Source organism: Crinia signifera, chromosome 1, assembly GCF_055691185.1.
Source record: "Crinia signifera chromosome 1, ASM5569118v1, whole genome shotgun sequence".
NCBI classification, from domain to species: Eukaryota; Metazoa; Chordata; class Amphibia; order Anura; family Myobatrachidae; genus Crinia; species Crinia signifera.
The window spans coordinates 439767190-439783826 of NC_139217.1; the positions used below are offsets into that span (position 1 = coordinate 439767190).

Sequence of the window (16637 nt, forward strand, 5' to 3'; positions counted from 1 at the left end):
GCCTCAGGTAAATCTCCTTCAGCCAAAGGGGGTGTGCCCGAGCTGCGGCCCTCCTGAGCCCTAGTCCAACTCATACTTACCTGGCAGGGGAGATACCATGATCACGAAGGTGGTTCTCCCAGGGCGAGGCTCATCCATTGCACTCCGGGTGTGTTGACCCCTGCGATTTCCCCAAATGCGGGAAACTCGACTGCATAATTTGTGGTAGTGGGGGACTGCGTTCGCGCTTTCCCCTGATCAGCTCTGGTAAAAGTCAGCCCTTTGTACCTAGTACCTCCATTAGGCTTGCTTTCCTTCCTTCCATCCTTTCATCACTCTTAGCCCTGCCCACGCGCCCCTTAAGCTGCGCCATTAGCTTACACTCTGTGTTCTGCTCTGATCTCTACTGCTGTGTGCTGGCTGCATATGCTTCCTTGTTTTTACTTTGCTTGTGCCTTGTAGTGTGCTTTGCGAATACAACCAGTAGAGGTCGCTGCAGGACCCACACTCACTTGCGTTGCCAAGGAGGCCTCCAGCTGTTGCATGCCGACTGCTTGAATGACAACACAATATGCAAATCCGTGTGCTCTGGGAATGATTTGCACTAGTTGTGGGTATAGTTTGGGAGGATGCGTCAGGAATAGGCACTTTACCACCTCAATGTTAATAGATGTGGCCTCCCTGCGGTATTTTGTCCCCAGGTGGGAGTCGCTTGTGCTGCCTCAGGTAAATCTCCTTCAGCCAAAGGGGGTGTGCCCGAGCTGCGGCCCTCCTGAGCCCTAGTCCAACTCATACTTACCTGGCAGGGGAGATACCATGATCACGAAGGTGGTTCTCCCAGGGCGAGGCTCATCCATTGCACTCCGGGTGTGTTGACCCCTGCGATTTCCCCAAATGCGGGAAACTCGACTGCATAATTTGTGGTAGTGGGGGACTGCGTTCGCGCTTTCCCCTGATCAGCTCTGGTAAAAGTCAGCCCTTTGTACCTAGTACCTCCATTAGGCTTGCTTTCCTTCCTTCCATCCTTTCATCACTCTTAGCCCTGCCCACGCGCCCCTTAAGCTGCGCCATTAGCTTACACTCTGTGTTCTGCTCTGATCTCTACTGCTGTGTGCTGGCTGCATATGCTTCCTTGTTTTTACTTTGCTTGTGCCTTGTAGTGTGCTTTGCATATACAACCAGTAGAGGTCGCTGCAGGACCCACACTCACTTGCGTTGCCAAGGAGGCCTCCAGCTGTTGCATGCCGACTGCTTGAATGACAACACAATATGCAAATCTGTGTGCTCTGAGAATGATTTGCACTAGTTGTGGGTATAGTTTGGAAGGATGCGTCAGGAATAGGCACTTTACCACCTCAATGTTAATAGATGTGGCCTCCCTGCGGTATTTTGTCCCCAGGTGGGAGTCGCTTGTGCTGCCTCAGGTAAATCTCCTTCAGCCAAAGGGGGTGTGCCCGAGCTGCGGCCCTCCTGAGCCCTAGTCCAACTCATACTTACCTGGCAGGGCAGATACCATGATCACGAAGGTGGTTCTCCCAGGGCGAGGCTCATCCATTGCACTCCGGGTGTGTTGACCCCTGCGATTTCCCCAAATGCGGGAAACTCGACTGCATAATTTGTGGTAGTGGGGGACTGCGTACGCGCTTTCCCCTGATCAGCTCTGGTAAAAGTCAGCCCTTTGTACCTAGTACCTCCATTAGGCTTGCTTTCCTTCCTTCCATCCTTTCATCACTCTTAGCCCTGCCCACGTGCCCCTTAAGCGGCGCCATTAGCTTACACTCTGTGTTCTGCTCTGATCTCTACTGCTGTGTGCTGGCTGCATATGCTTCCTTGTTTTTACTTTGCTTGTGCCTTGTAGTGTGCTTTGCATATACAACCAGTAGAGGTCGCTGCAGGACCCACACTCACTTGCGTTGCCAAGGAGGCCTCCAGCTGTTGCATGCCGACTGCTTGAATGACAACACAATATGCAAATCCGTGTGCTCTGGGAATGATTTGCACTAGTTGTGGGTATAGTTTGGGGGGATGCGTCAGGAATAGGCACTTTACCACCTCAATGTTAATAGATGTGGCCTCCTTGCGGTATTTTGTCCCCAGGTGGGAGTCGCTTGTGCTGCCTCAGGTAAATCTCCTTCAGCCAAAGGGGGTGTGCCCGAGCTGCGGCCCTCCTGAGCCCTAGTCCAACACATACTTACCTGGCAGGGGAGATACCATGATCACGAAGGTGGTTCTCCCAGGGCGAGGCTCATCCATTGCACTCCGGGTGTGTTGACCTCTGCGATTTCCCCAAATGCGGGAAACTCGACTGCATAATTTGTGGTAGTGGGGGACTGCGTTCGCGCTTTCCCCTGATCAGCTCTGGTAAAAGTCAGCCCTTTGTACCTAGTACCTCCATTAGGCTTGCTTTCCATCCTTTCATCACTCTTAGCCCTGCCCACGCGCCCCTTAAGCTGCGCCATTAGCTTACACTCTGTGTTCTGCTCTGATCTCTACTGCTGTGTGCTGGCTGCATATGCTTCCTTGTTTTTACTTTGCTTGTGCCTTGTAGTGTGCTTTGCATATACAACCAGTAGAGGTCGCTGCAGGACCCACACTCACTTGCGTTGCCAAGGAGGCCTCCAGCTGTTGCATGCCGACTGCTTGAATGACAACACAATATGCAAATCCGTGTGCTCTGGGAATGATTTGCACTAGTTGTGGGTATAGTTTGGGGGGATGCGTCAGGAATAGGCACTTTACCACCTCAATGTTAATAGATGTGGCCTCCTTGCGGTATTTTGTCCCCAGGTGGGAGTCGCTTGTGCTGCCTCAGGTAAATCTCCTTCAGCCAAAGGGGGTGTGCCCGAGCTGCGGCCCTCCTGAGCCCTAGTCCAACTCATACTTACCTGGCAGGGGAGATACCATGATCACGAAGGTGGTTCTCCCAGGGCGAGGCTCATCCATTGCACTCCGGGTGTGTTGACCCCTGCGATTTCCCCAAATGCGGGAAACTCGACTGCATAATTTGTGGTAGTGGGGGGCTGCGTTCGCGCTTTCCCCTGATCAGCTCTGGTAAAAGTCAGCCCTTTGTACCTAGTACCTCCATTAGGCTTGCTTTCCTTCCTTCCTTCCATCCTTTCATCACTCTTAGCCCTGCCCACGCGCCCCTTAAGCTGCGCCATTAGCTTACACTCTGTGTTCTGCTCTGATCTCTACTGCTGTGTGCTGGCTGCATATGCTTCCTTGTTTTTACTTTGCTTGTGCCTTGTAGTGTGCTTTGCATATACAACCAGTAGAGGTCGCTGCAGGACCCACACTCACTTGCGTTGCCAAGGAGGCCTCCAGCTGTTGCATGCCGACTGCTTGAATGACAACACAATATGCAAATCCGTGTGCTCTGGGAATGATTTGCACTAGTTGTGGGTATAGTTTGGGGGGATGCGTCAGGAATAGGCACTTTACCACCTCAATGTTAATAGATGTGGCCTCCTTGCGGTATTTTGTCCCCAGGTGGGAGTCGCTTGTGCTGCCTCAGGTAAATCTCCTTCAGCCAAAGGGGGTGTGCCCGAGCTGCGGCCTTCCTGAGCCCTAGTCCAACACATACTTACCTGGCAGGGGAGATACCATGATCACGAAGGTGGTTCTCCCAGGGCGAGGCTCATCCATTGCACTCCGGGTGTGTTGACCCCTGCGATTTCCCCAAATGCGGGAAACTCAACTGCATAATTTGTGGTAGTGGGAGACTGCGTTCGCGCTTTCCCCTGATCAGCTCTGGTAAAAGTCAGCCCTTTGTACCTAGTACCTCCATTAGGCTTGCTTTCCTTCCTTCCATCCTTTCATCACTCTTAGCCCTGCCCATGCGCCCCTTAAGCTGCGCCATTAGCTTACACTCTGTGTTCTGCTCTGATCTCTACTGCTGTGTGTTGGCTGCATATGCTTCCTTGTTTTTACTTTGCTTGTGCCTTGTAGTGTGCTTTGCATATACAACCAGTAGAGGTCGCTGCAGGACCCACACTCACTTGCGTTGCCAAGGAGGCCTCCAGCTGTTGCATGCCGACTGCTTGAATGACAACACAATATGCAAATCCGTGTGCTCTGGGAATGATTTGCACTAGTTGTGGGTATAGTTTGGGGGGATGCGTCAGGAATAGGCACTTTACCACCTCAATGTTAATAGATGTGGCCTCCTTGCGGTATTTTGTCCCCAGGTGGGAGTCGCTTGTGCTGCCTCAGGTAAATCTCCTTCAGCCAAAGGGGGTGTGCCCGAGCTGCGGCCCTCCTGAGCCCTAGTCCAACTCATACTTACCTGGCAGGGGAGATACCATGATCACGAAGGTGGTTCTCCCAGGGCGAGGCTCATCCATTGCACTCCGGGTGTGTTGACCCCTGCGATTTCCCCAAATGCGGGAAACTCGACTGCATAATTTGTGGTAGTGGGGGACTGCGTTCGCGCTTTCCCCTGATCAGCTCTGGTAAAAGTCAGCCCTTTGTACCTAGTACCTCCATTAGGCTTGCTTTCCTTCCTTCCATCCTTTCATCACTCTTAGCCCTGCCCACGCGCCCCTTAAGCTGCGCCATTAGCTTACACTCTGTGTTCTGCTCTGATCTCTACTGCTGTGTGCTGGCTGCATATGCTTCCTTGTTTTTACTTTGCTTGTGCCTTGTAGTGTGCTTTGCATATACAACCAGTAGAGGTCGCTGCAGGACCCACACTCACTTGCGTTGCCAAGGAGGCCTCCAGCTGTTGCATGCCGACTGCTTGAATGACAACACAATATGCAAATCCGTGTGCTCTGGGAATGATTTGCACTAGTTGTGGGTATAGTTTGGGAGGATGCGTCAGGAATAGGCACTTTACCACCTCAATGTTAATAGATGTGGCCTCCCTGCGGTATTTTGTCCCCAGGTGGGAGTCGCTTGTGCTGCCTCAGGTAAATCTCCTTCAGCCAAAGGGGGTGTGCCCGAGCTGCGGCCCTCCTGAGCCCTAGTCCAACTCATACTTACCTGGCAGGGGAGATACCATGATCACGAAGGTGGTTCTCCCAGGGCGAGGCTCATCCATTGCACTCCGGGTGTGTTGACCCCTGCGATTTCCCCAAATGCGGGAAACTCGACTGCATAATTTGTGGTAGTGGGGGACTGCGTTCGCGCTTTCCCCTGATCAGCTCTGGTAAAAGTCAGCCCTTTGTACCTAGTACCTCCATTAGGCTTGCTTTCCTTCCTTCCATCCTTTCATCACTCTTAGCCCTGCCCACGCGCCCCTTAAGCTGCGCCATTAGCTTACACTCTGTGTTCTGCTCTGATCTCTACTGCTGTGTGCTGGCTGCATATGCTTCCTTGTTTTTACTTTGCTTGTGCCTTGTAGTGTGCTTTGCGAATACAACCAGTAGAGGTCGCTGCAGGACCCACACTCACTTGCGTTGCCAAGGAGGCCTCCAGCTGTTGCATGCCGACTGCTTGAATGACAACACAATATGCAAATCCGTGTGCTCTGGGAATGATTTGCACTAGTTGTGGGTATAGTTTGGGAGGATGCGTCAGGAATAGGCACTTTACCACCTCAATGTTAATAGATGTGGCCTCCCTGCGGTATTTTGTCCCCAGGTGGGAGTCGCTTGTGCTGCCTCAGGTAAATCTCCTTCAGCCAAAGGGGGTGTGCCCGAGCTGCGGCCCTCCTGAGCCCTAGTCCAACTCATACTTACCTGGCAGGGGAGATACCATGATCACGAAGGTGGTTCTCCCAGGGCGAGGCTCATCCATTGCACTCCGGGTGTGTTGACCCCTGCGATTTCCCCAAATGCGGGAAACTCGACTGCATAATTTGTGGTAGTGGGGGACTGCGTTCGCGCTTTCCCCTGATCAGCTCTGGTAAAAGTCAGCCCTTTGTACCTAGTACCTCCATTAGGCTTGCTTTCCTTCCTTCCATCCTTTCATCACTCTTAGCCCTGCCCACGCGCCCCTTAAGCTGCGCCATTAGCTTACACTCTGTGTTCTGCTCTGATCTCTACTGCTGTGTGCTGGCTGCATATGCTTCCTTGTTTTTACTTTGCTTGTGCCTTGTAGTGTGCTTTGCATATACAACCAGTAGAGGTCGCTGCAGGACCCACACTCACTTGCGTTGCCAAGGAGGCCTCCAGCTGTTGCATGCCGACTGCTTGAATGACAACACAATATGCAAATCTGTGTGCTCTGAGAATGATTTGCACTAGTTGTGGGTATAGTTTGGAAGGATGCGTCAGGAATAGGCACTTTACCACCTCAATGTTAATAGATGTGGCCTCCCTGCGGTATTTTGTCCCCAGGTGGGAGTCGCTTGTGCTGCCTCAGGTAAATCTCCTTCAGCCAAAGGGGGTGTGCCCGAGCTGCGGCCCTCCTGAGCCCTAGTCCAACTCATACTTACCTGGCAGGGCAGATACCATGATCACGAAGGTGGTTCTCCCAGGGCGAGGCTCATCCATTGCACTCCGGGTGTGTTGACCCCTGCGATTTCCCCAAATGCGGGAAACTCGACTGCATAATTTGTGGTAGTGGGGGACTGCGTACGCGCTTTCCCCTGATCAGCTCTGGTAAAAGTCAGCCCTTTGTACCTAGTACCTCCATTAGGCTTGCTTTCCTTCCTTCCATCCTTTCATCACTCTTAGCCCTGCCCACGTGCCCCTTAAGCGGCGCCATTAGCTTACACTCTGTGTTCTGCTCTGATCTCTACTGCTGTGTGCTGGCTGCATATGCTTCCTTGTTTTTACTTTGCTTGTGCCTTGTAGTGTGCTTTGCATATACAACCAGTAGAGGTCGCTGCAGGACCCACACTCACTTGCGTTGCCAAGGAGGCCTCCAGCTGTTGCATGCCGACTGCTTGAATGACAACACAATATGCAAATCCGTGTGCTCTGGGAATGATTTGCACTAGTTGTGGGTATAGTTTGGGGGGATGCGTCAGGAATAGGCACTTTACCACCTCAATGTTAATAGATGTGGCCTCCTTGCGGTATTTTGTCCCCAGGTGGGAGTCGCTTGTGCTGCCTCAGGTAAATCTCCTTCAGCCAAAGGGGGTGTGCCCGAGCTGCGGCCCTCCTGAGCCCTAATCCAACACATACTTACCTGGCAGGGGAGATACCATGATCACGAAGGTGGTTCTCCCAGGGCGAGGCTCATCCATTGCACTCCGGGTGTGTTGACCCCTGCGATTTCCCCAAATGCGGGAAACTCGACTGCATAATTTGTGGTAGTGGGGGACTGCGTTCGCGCTTTCCCCTGATCAGCTCTGGTAAAAGTCAGCCCTTTGTACCTAGTACCTCCATTAGGCTTGCTTTCCTTCCTTCCATCCTTTCATCACTCTTAGCTCTGCCCATGCGCCCCTTAAGCTGCGCCATTAGCTTACACTCTGTGTTCTGCTCTGATCTCTACTGCTGTGTGTTGGCTGCATATGCTTCCTTGTTTTTACTTTGCTTGTGCCTTGTAGTGTGCTTTGCATATACAACCAGTAGAGGTCGCTGCAGGACCCACACTCACTTGCGTTGCCAAGGAGGCCTCCAGCTGTTGCATGCCGACTGCTTGAATGACAACACAATATGCAAATCCGTGTGCTCTGGGAATGATTTGCACTAGTTGTGGGTATAGTTTGGGGGGATGCGTCAGGAATAGGCACTTTACCACCTCAATGTTAATAGATGTGGCCTCCTTGCGGTATTTTGTCCCCAGGTGGGAGTCGCTTGTGCTGCCTCAGGTAAATCTCCTTCAGCCAAAGGGGGTGTGCCCGAGCTGCGGCCCTCCTGAGCCCTAGTCCAACTCATACTTACCTGGCAGGGGAGATACCATGATCACGAAGGTGGTTCTCCCAGGGCGAGGCTCATCCATTGCACTCCGGGTGTGTTGACCCCTGCGATTTCCCCAAATGCGGGAAACTCGACTGCATAATTTGTGGTAGTGGGGGACTGCGTTCGCGCTTTCCCCTGATCAGCTCTGGTAAAAGTCAGCCCTTTGTACCTAGTACCTCCATTAGGCTTGCTTTCCTTCCTTCCATCCTTTCATCACTCTTAGCCCTGCCCATGCGCCCCTTAAGCTGCGCCATTAGCTTACACTCTGTGTTCTGCTCTGATCTCTACTGCTGTGTGTTGGCTGCATATGCTTCCTTGTTTTTACTTTGCTTGTGCCTTGTAGTGTGCTTTGCATATACAACCAGTAGAGGTCGCTGCAGGACCCACACTCACTTGCGTTGCCAAGGAGGCCTCCAGCTGTTGCATGCCGACTGCTTGAATGACAACACAATATGCAAATCCGTGTGCTCTGGGAATGATTTGCACTAGTTGTGGGTATAGTTTGGGGGGATGCGTCAGGAATAGGCACTTTACCACCTCAATGTTAATAGATGTGGCCTCCTTGCGGTATTTTGTCCCCAGGTGGGAGTCGCTTGTGCTGCCTCAGGTAAATCTCCTTCAGCCAAAGGGGGTGTGCCCGAGCTGCGGCCCTCCTGAGCCCTAGTCCAACACATACTTACCTGGCAGGGGAGATACCATGATCACGAAGGTGGTTCTCCCAGGGCGAGGCTCATCCATTGCACTCCGGGTGTGTTGACCCCTGCGATTTCCCCAAATGCGGGAAACTCGACTGCATAATTTGTGGTAGTGGGGGACTGCGTTCGCGCTTTCCCCTGATCAGCTCTGGTAAAAGTCAGCCCTTTGTACCTAGTACCTCCATTAGGCTTGCTTTCCTTCCTTCCATCCTTTCATCACTCTTAGCCCTGCCCACGCGCCCCTTAAGCTGCGCCATTAGCTTACACTCTGTGTTCTGCTCTGATCTCTACTGCTGTGTGCTGGCTGCATATGCTTCCTTGTTTTTACTTTGCTTGTGCCTTGTGGTGTGCTTTGCATATACAACCAGTAGAGGTCGCTGCAGGACCCACACTCACTTGCGTTGCCAAGGAGGCCTCCAGCTGTTGCATGCCGACTGCTTGAATGACAACACAATATGCAAATCCGTGTGCTCTGGGAATGATTTGCACTAGTTGTGGGTATAGTTTGGGAGGATGCGTCAGGAATAGGCACTTTACCACCTCAATGTTAATAGATGTGGCCTCCCTGCGGTATTTTGTCCCCAGGTGGGAGTCGCTTGTGCTGCCTCAGGTAAATCTCCTTCAGCCAAAGGGGGTGTGCCCGAGCTGCGGCCCTCCTGAGCCCTAGTCCAACTCATACTTACCTGGCAGGGGAGATACCATGATCACGAAGGTGGTTCTCCCAGGGCGAGGCTCATCCATTGCACTCCGGGTGTGTTGACCCCTGCGATTTCCCCAAATGCGGGAAACTCGACTGCATAATTTGTGGTAGTGGGGGACTGCGTTCGCGCTTTCCCCTGATCAGCTCTGGTAAAAGTCAGCCCTTTGTACCTAGTACCTCCATTAGGCTTGCTTTCCTTCCTTCCATCCTTTCATCACTCTTAGCCCTGCCCACGCGCCCCTTAAGCTGCGCCATTAGCTTACACTCTGTGTTCTGCTCTGATCTCTACTGCTGTGTGCTGGCTGCATATGCTTCCTTGTTTTTACTTTGCTTGTGCCTTGTAGTGTGCTTTGCATATACAACCAGTAGAGGTCGCTGCAGGACCCACACTCACTTGCGTTGCCAAGGAGGCCTCCAGCTGTTGCATGCCGACTGCTTGAATGACAACACAATATGCAAATCTGTGTGCTCTGAGAATGATTTGCACTAGTTGTGGGTATAGTTTGGAAGGATGCGTCAGGAATAGGCACTTTACCACCTCAATGTTAATAGATGTGGCCTCCCTGCGGTATTTTGTCCCCAGGTGGGAGTCGCTTGTGCTGCCTCAGGTAAATCTCCTTCAGCCAAAGGGGGTGTGCCCGAGCTGCGGCCCTCCTGAGCCCTAGTCCAACTCATACTTACCTGGCAGGGGAGATACCATGATCACGAAGGTGGTTCTCCCAGGGCGAGGCTCATCCATTGCACTCCGGGTGTGTTGACCCCTGCGATTTCCCCAAATGCGGGAAACTCGACTGCATAATTTGTGGTAGTGGGGGACTGCGTACGCGCTTTCCCCTGATCAGCTCTGGCAAAAGTCAGCCCTTTGTACCTAGTACCTCCATTAGGCTTGCTTTCCATCCTTTCATCACTCTTAGCCCTGCCCACGCGCCCCTTAAGCTGCGCCATTAGCTTACACTCTGTGTTCTGCTCTGATCTCTACTGCTGTGTGCTGGCTGCATATGCTTCCTTGTTTTTACTTTGCTTGTGCCTTGTAGTGTGCTTTGCATATACAACCAGTAGAGGTCGCTGCAGGACCCACACTCACTTGCGTTGCCAAGGAGGCCTCCAGCTGTTGCATGCCGACTGCTTGAATGACAACACAATATGCAAATCCGTGTGCTCTGGGAATGATTTGCACTAGTTGTGGGTATAGTCTGGGGGGATGCGTCAGGAATAGGCACTTTACCACCTCAATGTTAATAGATGTGGCCTCCTTGCGGTATTTTGTCCCCAGGTGGGAGTCGCTTGTGCTGCCTCAGGTAAATCTCCTTCAGCCAAAGGGGGTGTGCCCGAGCTGCGGCCCTCCTGAGCCCTAGTCCAACTCATACTTACCTGGCAGGGGAGATACCATGATCACGAAGGTGGTTCTCCCAGGGCGAGGCTCATCCATTGCACTCCGGGTGTGTTGACCCCTGCGATTTCCCCAAATGCGGGAAACTCGACTGCATAATTTGTGGTAGTGGGGGACTGCGTTCGCGCTTTCCCCTGATCAGCTCTGGTAAAAGTCAGCCCTTTGTACCTAGTACCTCCATTAGGCTTGCTTTCCTTCCTTTCATCACTCTTAGCCCTGCCCACGCGCCCCTTAAGCTGCGCCATTAGCTTACACTCTGTGTTCTGCTCTGATCTCTACTGCTGTGTGCTGGCTGCATATGCTTCCTTGTTTTTACTTTGCTTGTGCCTTGTAGTGTGCTTTGCATATACAACCAGTAGAGGTCGCTGCAGGACCCACACTCACTTGCGTTGCCAAGGAGGCCTCCAGCTGTTGCATGCCGACTGCTTGAATGACAACACAATATGCAAATCCGTGTGCTCTGGGAATGATTTGCACTAGTTGTGGGTATAGTTTGGGGGGATGCGTCAGGAATAGGCACTTTTCCACTTTACCACCTCAATGTTAATAGATGTGGCCTCCCTGCGGTATTTTGTCCCCAGGTGGGAGTCGCTTGTGCTGCCTCAGGTAAATCTCCTTCAGCCAAAGGGGGTGTGCCCGAGCTGCGGCCCTCCTGAGCCCTAGTCCAACTCATACTTACCTGGCAGGGGAGATACCATGATCACGAAGGTGGTTCTCCCAGGGCGAGGCTCATCCATTGCACTCCGGGTGTGTTGACCCCTGCGATTTCCCCAAATGCGGGAAACTCGACTGCATAATTTGTGGTAGTGGGGGACTGCGTTCGCGCTTTCCCCTGATCAGCTCTGGTAAAAGTCAGCCCTTTGTACCTAGTACCTCCATTAGGCTTGCTTTCCTTCCTTCCATCCTTTCATCACTCTTAGCCCTGCCCATGCGCCCCTTAAGCTGCGCCACTAGCTTACACTCTGTGTTCTGCTCTGATCTCTACTGCTGTGTGTTGGCTGCATATGCTTCCTTGTTTTTACTTTGCTTGTGCCTTGTAGTGTGCTTTGCATATACAACCAGTAGAGGTCGCTGCAGGACCCACACTCACTTGCGTTGCCAAGGAGGCCTCCAGCTGTTGCATGCCGACTGCTTGAATGACAACACAATATGCAAATCCGTGTGCTCTGGGAATGATTTGCACTAGTTGTGGGTATAGTTTGGGGGGATGCGTCAGGAATAGGCACTTTACCACCTCAATGTTAATAGATGTGGCCTCCTTGCGGTATTTTGTCCCCAGGTGGGAGTCGCTTGTGCTGCCTCAGGTAAATCTCCTTCAGCCAAAGGGGGTGTGCCCGAGCTGCGGCCCTCCTGAGCCCTAGTCCAACTCATACTTACCTGGCAGGGGAGATACCATGATCACGAAGGTGGTTCTCCCAGGGCGAGGCTCATCCATTGCACTCCGGGTGTGTTGACCCCTGCGATTTCCCCAAATGCGGGAAACTCGACTGCATAATTTGTGGTAGTGGGGGACTGCGTTCGCGCTTTCCCCTGATCAGCTCTGGTAAAAGTCAGCTCTTTGTACCTAGTACCTCCATTAGGCTTGCTTTCCTTCCTTCCTTCCATCCTTTCATCACTCTTAGCCCTGCCCACGCGCCCCTTAAGCTGCGCCATTAGCTTACACTCTGTGTTCTGCTCTGATCTCTACTGCTGTGTGCTGGCTGCATATGCTTCCTTGTTTTTACTTTGCTTGTGCCTTGTAGTGTGCTTTGCATATACAACCAGTAGAGGTCGCTGCAGGACCCACACTCACTTGCGTTGCCAAGGAGGCCTCCAGCTGTTGCATGCCGACTGCTTGAATGACAACACAATATGCAAATCTGTGTGCTCTGAGAATGATTTGCACTAGTTGTGGGTATAGTTTGGAAGGATGCGTCAGGAATAGGCACTTTACCACCTCAATGTTAATAGATGTGGCCTCCCTGCGGTATTTTGTCCCCAGGTGGGAGTCGCTTGTGCTGCCTCAGGAAAATCTCCTTCAGCCAAAGGGGGTGTGCCCGAGCTGCGGCCCTCCTGAGCCCTAGTCCAACTCATACTTACCTGGCAGGGGAGATACCATGATCACGAAGGTGGTTCTCCCAGGGCGAGGCTCATCCATTGCACTCCGGGTGTGTTGACCCCTGCGATTTCCCCAAATGCGGGAAACTCGACTGCATAATTTGTGGTAGTGGGGGACTGCGTACGCGCTTTCCCCTGATCAGCTCTGGTAAAAGTCAGCCCTTTGTACCTAGTACCTCCATTAGGCTTGCTTTCCATCCTTTCATCACTCTTAGCCCTGCCCACGCGCCCCTTAAGCTGCGCCATTAGCTTACACTCTGTGTTCTGCTCTGATCTCTACTGCTGTGTGCTGGCTGCATATGCTTCCTTGTTTTTACTTTGCTTGTGCCTTGTAGTGTGCTTTGCATATACAACCAGTAGAGGTCGCTGCAGGACCCACACTCACTTGCGTTGCCAAGGAGGCCTCCAGCTGTTGCATGCCGACTGCTTGAATGACAACACAATATGCAAATCCGTGTGCTCTGGGAATGATTTGCACTAGTTGTGGGTATAGTTTGGGGGGATGCGTCAGGAATAGGCACTTTTCCACTTTACCACCTCAATGTTAATAGATGTGGCCTCCCTGCGGTATTTTGTCCCCAGGTGGGAGTCGCTTGTGCTGCCTCAGGTAAATCTCCTTCAGCCAAAGGGGGTGTGCCCGAGCTGCGGCCCTCCTGAGCCCTAGTCCAACTCATACTTACCTGGCAGGGGAGATACCATGATCACGAAGGTGGTTCTCCCAGGGCGAGGCTCATCCATTGCACTCCGGGTGTGTTGACCCCTGCGATTTCCCCAAATGCGGGAAACTCGACTGCATAATTTGTGGTAGTGGGGGACTGCGTTCGCGCTTTCCCCTGATCAGCTCTGGTAAAAGTCAGCCCTTTGTACCTAGTACCTCCATTAGGCTTGCTTTCCTTCCTTCCATCCTTTCATCACTCTTAGCCCTGCCCACGCGCCCCTTAAGCTGCGCCATTAGCTTACACTCTGTGTTCTGCTCTGATCTCTACTGCTGTGTGCTGGCTGCTGGCTGCATATGCTTCCTTGTTTTTACTTTGCTTGTGCCTTGTAGTGTGCTTTGCATATACAACCAGTAGAGGTCGCTGCAGGACCCACACTCACTTGCGTTGCCAAGGAGGCCTCCAGCTGTTGCATGCCGACTGCTTGAATGACAACACAATATGCAAATCCGTGTGCTCTGGGAATGATTTGCACTAGTTGTGGGTATAGTTTGGGGGGATGCGTCAGGAATAGGCACTTTTCCACTTTACCACCTCAATGTTAATAGATGTGGCCTCCCTGCGGTATTTTGTCCCCAGGTGGGAGTCGCTTGTGCTGCCTCAGGTAAATCTCCTTCAGCCAAAGGGGGTGTGCCCGAGCTGCGGCCCTCCTGAGCCCTAGTCCAACTCATACTTACCTGGCAGGGGAGATACCATAATCACGAAGGTGGTTCTCCCAGGGCGAGGCTCATCCATTGCACTCCGGGTGTGTTGACCCCTGCGATTTCCCCAAATGCGGGAAACTCGACTGCATAATTTGTGGTAGTGGGGGACTGCGTTCGCGCTTTCCCCTGATCAGCTCTGGTAAAAGTCAGCCCTTTGTACCTAGTACCTCCATTAGGCTTGCTTTCCTTCCTTCCATCCTTTCATCACTCTTAGCCCTGCCCACGCGCCCCTTAAGCTGCGCCATTAGCTTACACTCTGTGTTCTGCTCTGATCTCTACTGTTGTGTGCTGGCTGCATATGCTTCCTTGTTTTTACTTTGCTTGTGCCTTGTAGTGTGCTTTGCATATACAACCAGTAGAGGTCGCTGCAGGACCCACACTCACTTGCGTTGCCAAGGAGGCCTCCAGCTGTTGCATGCCGACTGCTTGAATGACAACACAATATGCAAATCCGTGTGCTCTGGGAATGATTTGCACTAGTTGTGGGTATAGTTTGGGGGGATGCGTCAGGAATAGGCACTTTTCCACTTTACCACCTCAATGTTAATAGATGTGGCCTCCCTGCGGTATTTTGTCCCCAGGTGGGAGTCGCTTGTGCTGCCTCAGGTAAATCTCCTTCAGCCAAAGGGGGTGTGCCCGAGCTGCGGCCCTCCTGAGCCCTAGTCCAACTCATACTTACCTGGCAGGGGAGATACCATGATCACGAAGGTGGTTCTCCCAGGGCGAGGCTTATCCATTGCACTCCGGGTGTGTTGACCCCTGCGATTTCCCCAAATGCGGGAAACTCGACTGCATAATTTGTGGTAGTGGGGGACTGCGTTCGCGCTTTCCCCTGATCAGCTCTGCTAAAAGTCAGCCCTTTGTACCTAGTACCTCCATTAGGCTTGCTTTCCTTCCTTCCATCCTTTCATCACTCTTAGCCCTGCCCACGTGCCCCTTAAGCGGCGCCATTAGCTTACACTCTGTGTTCTGCTCTGATCTCTACTGCTGTGTGCTGGCTGCATATGCTTCCTTGTTTTTACTTTGCTTGTGCCTTGTAGTGTGCTTTGCATATACAACCAGTAGAGGTCGCTGCAGGACCCACACTCACTTGCGTTGCCAAGGAGGCCTCCAGCTGTTGCATGCCGACTGCTTGAATGACAACACAATATGCAAATCCGTGTGCTCTGGGAATGATTTGCACTAGTTGTGGGTATAGTTTGGGGGGATGCGTCAGGAATAGGCACTTTACCACCTCAATGTTAATAGATGTGGCCTCCTTGCGGTATTTTGTCCCCAGGTGGGAGTCGCTTGTGCTGCCTCAGGTAAATCTCCTTCAGCCAAAGGGGGTGTGCCCGAGCTGCGGCCCTCCTGAGCCCTAGTCCAACTCATACTTACCTGGCAGGGGAGATACCATGATCACGAAGGTGGTTCTCCCAGGGCGAGGCTCATCCATTGCACCCCGGGTGTGTTGACCCCTGCGATTTCCCCAAATGCGGGAAACTCGACTGCATAATTTGTGGTAGTGGGGGACTGCGTTCGTGCTTTCCCCTGATCAGCTCTGGTAAAAGTCAGCCCTTTGTACCTAGTACCTCCATTAGGCTTGCTTTCCTTCCTTCCATCCTTTCATCACTCTTAGCCCTGCCCATGCGCCCCTTAAGCTGCGCCATTAGCTTACACTCTGTGTTCTGCTCTGATCTCTACTGCTGTGTGCTGGCTGCATATGCTTCCTTGTTTTTACTTTGCTTGTGCCTTGTAGTGTGCTTTGCATATACAACCAGTAGAGGTCGCTGCAGGACCCACACTCACTTGCGTTGCCAAGGAGGCCTCCAGCTGTTGCATGCCGACTGCTTGAATGACAACACAATATGCAAATCCGTGTGCTCTGGGAATGATTTGCACTAGTTGTGGGTATAGTTTGGGGGGATGCGTCAGGAATAGGCACTTTACCACCTCAATGTTAATAGATGTGGCCTCCTTGCGGTGTTTTGTCCCCAGGTGGGAGTCGCTTGTGCTGCCTCAGGTAAATCTCCTTCAGCCAAAGGGGGTGTGCCCGAGCTGCGGCCCTCCTGAGCCCTAGTCCAACTCATACTTACCTGGCAGGGGAGATACCATGATCACGAAGGTGGTTCTCCCAGGGCGAGGCTCATCCATTGCACTCCGGGTGTGTTGACCCCTGCGATTTCCCCAAATGCGGGAAACTCGACTGCATAATTTGTGGTAGTGGGGGACTGCGTTCTCGCTTTCCCCTGATCAGCTCTGGTAAAAGTCAGCCCTTTGTACCTAGTACCTCCATTAGGCTTGCCTTCCTTCCATCCTTTCATCACTCTTAGCCCTGCCCACGCGCCCCTTAAGCTGCGCCATTAGCTTACACTCTGTGTTCTGCTCTGATCTCTACTGCTGTGTGCTGGCTGCATATGCTTCCTTGTTTTTACTTTGCTTGTGCCTTGTAGTGTGCTTTGCATATACAACCAGTAGAGGTCGCTGCAGGACCCACACTCACTTGCGTTGCCAAGGAGGCCTCCAGCTGTTGCATGCCGACTGCTTGAATGACAACACAATATGCAAATCCGTGTGCTCTGGG

The 16637-nt window shown here is 52.5% G+C and overlaps 24 non-coding genes across 24 annotated transcripts; all 24 read left to right on the plus strand.

The window, feature by feature from the left end:
* The first annotated feature begins 72 nt into the window (after positions 1 to 72).
* LOC146042071 (U1 spliceosomal RNA) lies at positions 73 to 236 on the plus strand. Its single transcript, XR_014463729.1, has one exon. It is a non-coding gene; the product is annotated as a U1 spliceosomal RNA (small nuclear RNA).
* A 534-nt stretch (positions 237 to 770) lies between these two features.
* LOC146042076 (U1 spliceosomal RNA) lies at positions 771 to 934 on the plus strand. The gene has a single exon (XR_014463730.1). It is a non-coding gene; the product is annotated as a U1 spliceosomal RNA (small nuclear RNA).
* Positions 935 to 1468: 534 nt separating this feature from the next.
* On the plus strand, positions 1469 to 1632 carry LOC146044536 (U1 spliceosomal RNA). The gene has a single exon (XR_014464977.1). It is a non-coding gene; the product is annotated as a U1 spliceosomal RNA (small nuclear RNA).
* A 534-nt stretch (positions 1633 to 2166) lies between these two features.
* On the plus strand, positions 2167 to 2330 carry LOC146042751 (U1 spliceosomal RNA). The gene has a single exon (XR_014464004.1). It is a non-coding gene; the product is annotated as a U1 spliceosomal RNA (small nuclear RNA).
* A 526-nt stretch (positions 2331 to 2856) lies between these two features.
* Positions 2857 to 3020, plus strand: LOC146042562 (U1 spliceosomal RNA). The gene has a single exon (XR_014463922.1). It is a non-coding gene; the product is annotated as a U1 spliceosomal RNA (small nuclear RNA).
* Positions 3021 to 3558: 538 nt separating this feature from the next.
* Positions 3559 to 3722, plus strand: LOC146044734 (U1 spliceosomal RNA). The gene has a single exon (XR_014465176.1). It is a non-coding gene; the product is annotated as a U1 spliceosomal RNA (small nuclear RNA).
* Positions 3723 to 4256: 534 nt separating this feature from the next.
* LOC146042081 (U1 spliceosomal RNA) lies at positions 4257 to 4420 on the plus strand. Its single transcript, XR_014463731.1, has one exon. It is a non-coding gene; the product is annotated as a U1 spliceosomal RNA (small nuclear RNA).
* A 534-nt stretch (positions 4421 to 4954) lies between these two features.
* LOC146042087 (U1 spliceosomal RNA) lies at positions 4955 to 5118 on the plus strand. The gene has a single exon (XR_014463733.1). It is a non-coding gene; the product is annotated as a U1 spliceosomal RNA (small nuclear RNA).
* Positions 5119 to 5652: 534 nt separating this feature from the next.
* Positions 5653 to 5816, plus strand: LOC146042101 (U1 spliceosomal RNA). The gene has a single exon (XR_014463737.1). It is a non-coding gene; the product is annotated as a U1 spliceosomal RNA (small nuclear RNA).
* A 534-nt stretch (positions 5817 to 6350) lies between these two features.
* On the plus strand, positions 6351 to 6514 carry LOC146044547 (U1 spliceosomal RNA). Its single transcript, XR_014464988.1, has one exon. It is a non-coding gene; the product is annotated as a U1 spliceosomal RNA (small nuclear RNA).
* A 534-nt stretch (positions 6515 to 7048) lies between these two features.
* Positions 7049 to 7212, plus strand: LOC146042105 (U1 spliceosomal RNA). The gene has a single exon (XR_014463738.1). It is a non-coding gene; the product is annotated as a U1 spliceosomal RNA (small nuclear RNA).
* Positions 7213 to 7746: 534 nt separating this feature from the next.
* LOC146042109 (U1 spliceosomal RNA) lies at positions 7747 to 7910 on the plus strand. The gene has a single exon (XR_014463739.1). It is a non-coding gene; the product is annotated as a U1 spliceosomal RNA (small nuclear RNA).
* A 534-nt stretch (positions 7911 to 8444) lies between these two features.
* On the plus strand, positions 8445 to 8608 carry LOC146042114 (U1 spliceosomal RNA). The gene has a single exon (XR_014463748.1). It is a non-coding gene; the product is annotated as a U1 spliceosomal RNA (small nuclear RNA).
* A 534-nt stretch (positions 8609 to 9142) lies between these two features.
* On the plus strand, positions 9143 to 9306 carry LOC146042122 (U1 spliceosomal RNA). The gene has a single exon (XR_014463751.1). It is a non-coding gene; the product is annotated as a U1 spliceosomal RNA (small nuclear RNA).
* A 534-nt stretch (positions 9307 to 9840) lies between these two features.
* LOC146042696 (U1 spliceosomal RNA) lies at positions 9841 to 10004 on the plus strand. The gene has a single exon (XR_014463979.1). It is a non-coding gene; the product is annotated as a U1 spliceosomal RNA (small nuclear RNA).
* Positions 10005 to 10530: 526 nt separating this feature from the next.
* Positions 10531 to 10694, plus strand: LOC146042128 (U1 spliceosomal RNA). The gene has a single exon (XR_014463752.1). It is a non-coding gene; the product is annotated as a U1 spliceosomal RNA (small nuclear RNA).
* A 534-nt stretch (positions 10695 to 11228) lies between these two features.
* On the plus strand, positions 11229 to 11392 carry LOC146042132 (U1 spliceosomal RNA). The gene has a single exon (XR_014463754.1). It is a non-coding gene; the product is annotated as a U1 spliceosomal RNA (small nuclear RNA).
* A 534-nt stretch (positions 11393 to 11926) lies between these two features.
* On the plus strand, positions 11927 to 12090 carry LOC146042139 (U1 spliceosomal RNA). Its single transcript, XR_014463761.1, has one exon. It is a non-coding gene; the product is annotated as a U1 spliceosomal RNA (small nuclear RNA).
* A 538-nt stretch (positions 12091 to 12628) lies between these two features.
* LOC146042698 (U1 spliceosomal RNA) lies at positions 12629 to 12792 on the plus strand. Its single transcript, XR_014463980.1, has one exon. It is a non-coding gene; the product is annotated as a U1 spliceosomal RNA (small nuclear RNA).
* A 534-nt stretch (positions 12793 to 13326) lies between these two features.
* Positions 13327 to 13490, plus strand: LOC146042147 (U1 spliceosomal RNA). Its single transcript, XR_014463768.1, has one exon. It is a non-coding gene; the product is annotated as a U1 spliceosomal RNA (small nuclear RNA).
* Positions 13491 to 14039: 549 nt separating this feature from the next.
* LOC146042764 (U1 spliceosomal RNA) lies at positions 14040 to 14203 on the plus strand. The gene has a single exon (XR_014464008.1). It is a non-coding gene; the product is annotated as a U1 spliceosomal RNA (small nuclear RNA).
* Positions 14204 to 14745: 542 nt separating this feature from the next.
* LOC146042521 (U1 spliceosomal RNA) lies at positions 14746 to 14909 on the plus strand. The gene has a single exon (XR_014463901.1). It is a non-coding gene; the product is annotated as a U1 spliceosomal RNA (small nuclear RNA).
* A 534-nt stretch (positions 14910 to 15443) lies between these two features.
* LOC146043755 (U1 spliceosomal RNA) lies at positions 15444 to 15607 on the plus strand. The gene has a single exon (XR_014464752.1). It is a non-coding gene; the product is annotated as a U1 spliceosomal RNA (small nuclear RNA).
* Positions 15608 to 16141: 534 nt separating this feature from the next.
* On the plus strand, positions 16142 to 16305 carry LOC146042850 (U1 spliceosomal RNA). Its single transcript, XR_014464039.1, has one exon. It is a non-coding gene; the product is annotated as a U1 spliceosomal RNA (small nuclear RNA).
* The last annotated feature ends 332 nt before the right edge of the window (positions 16306 to 16637 follow it).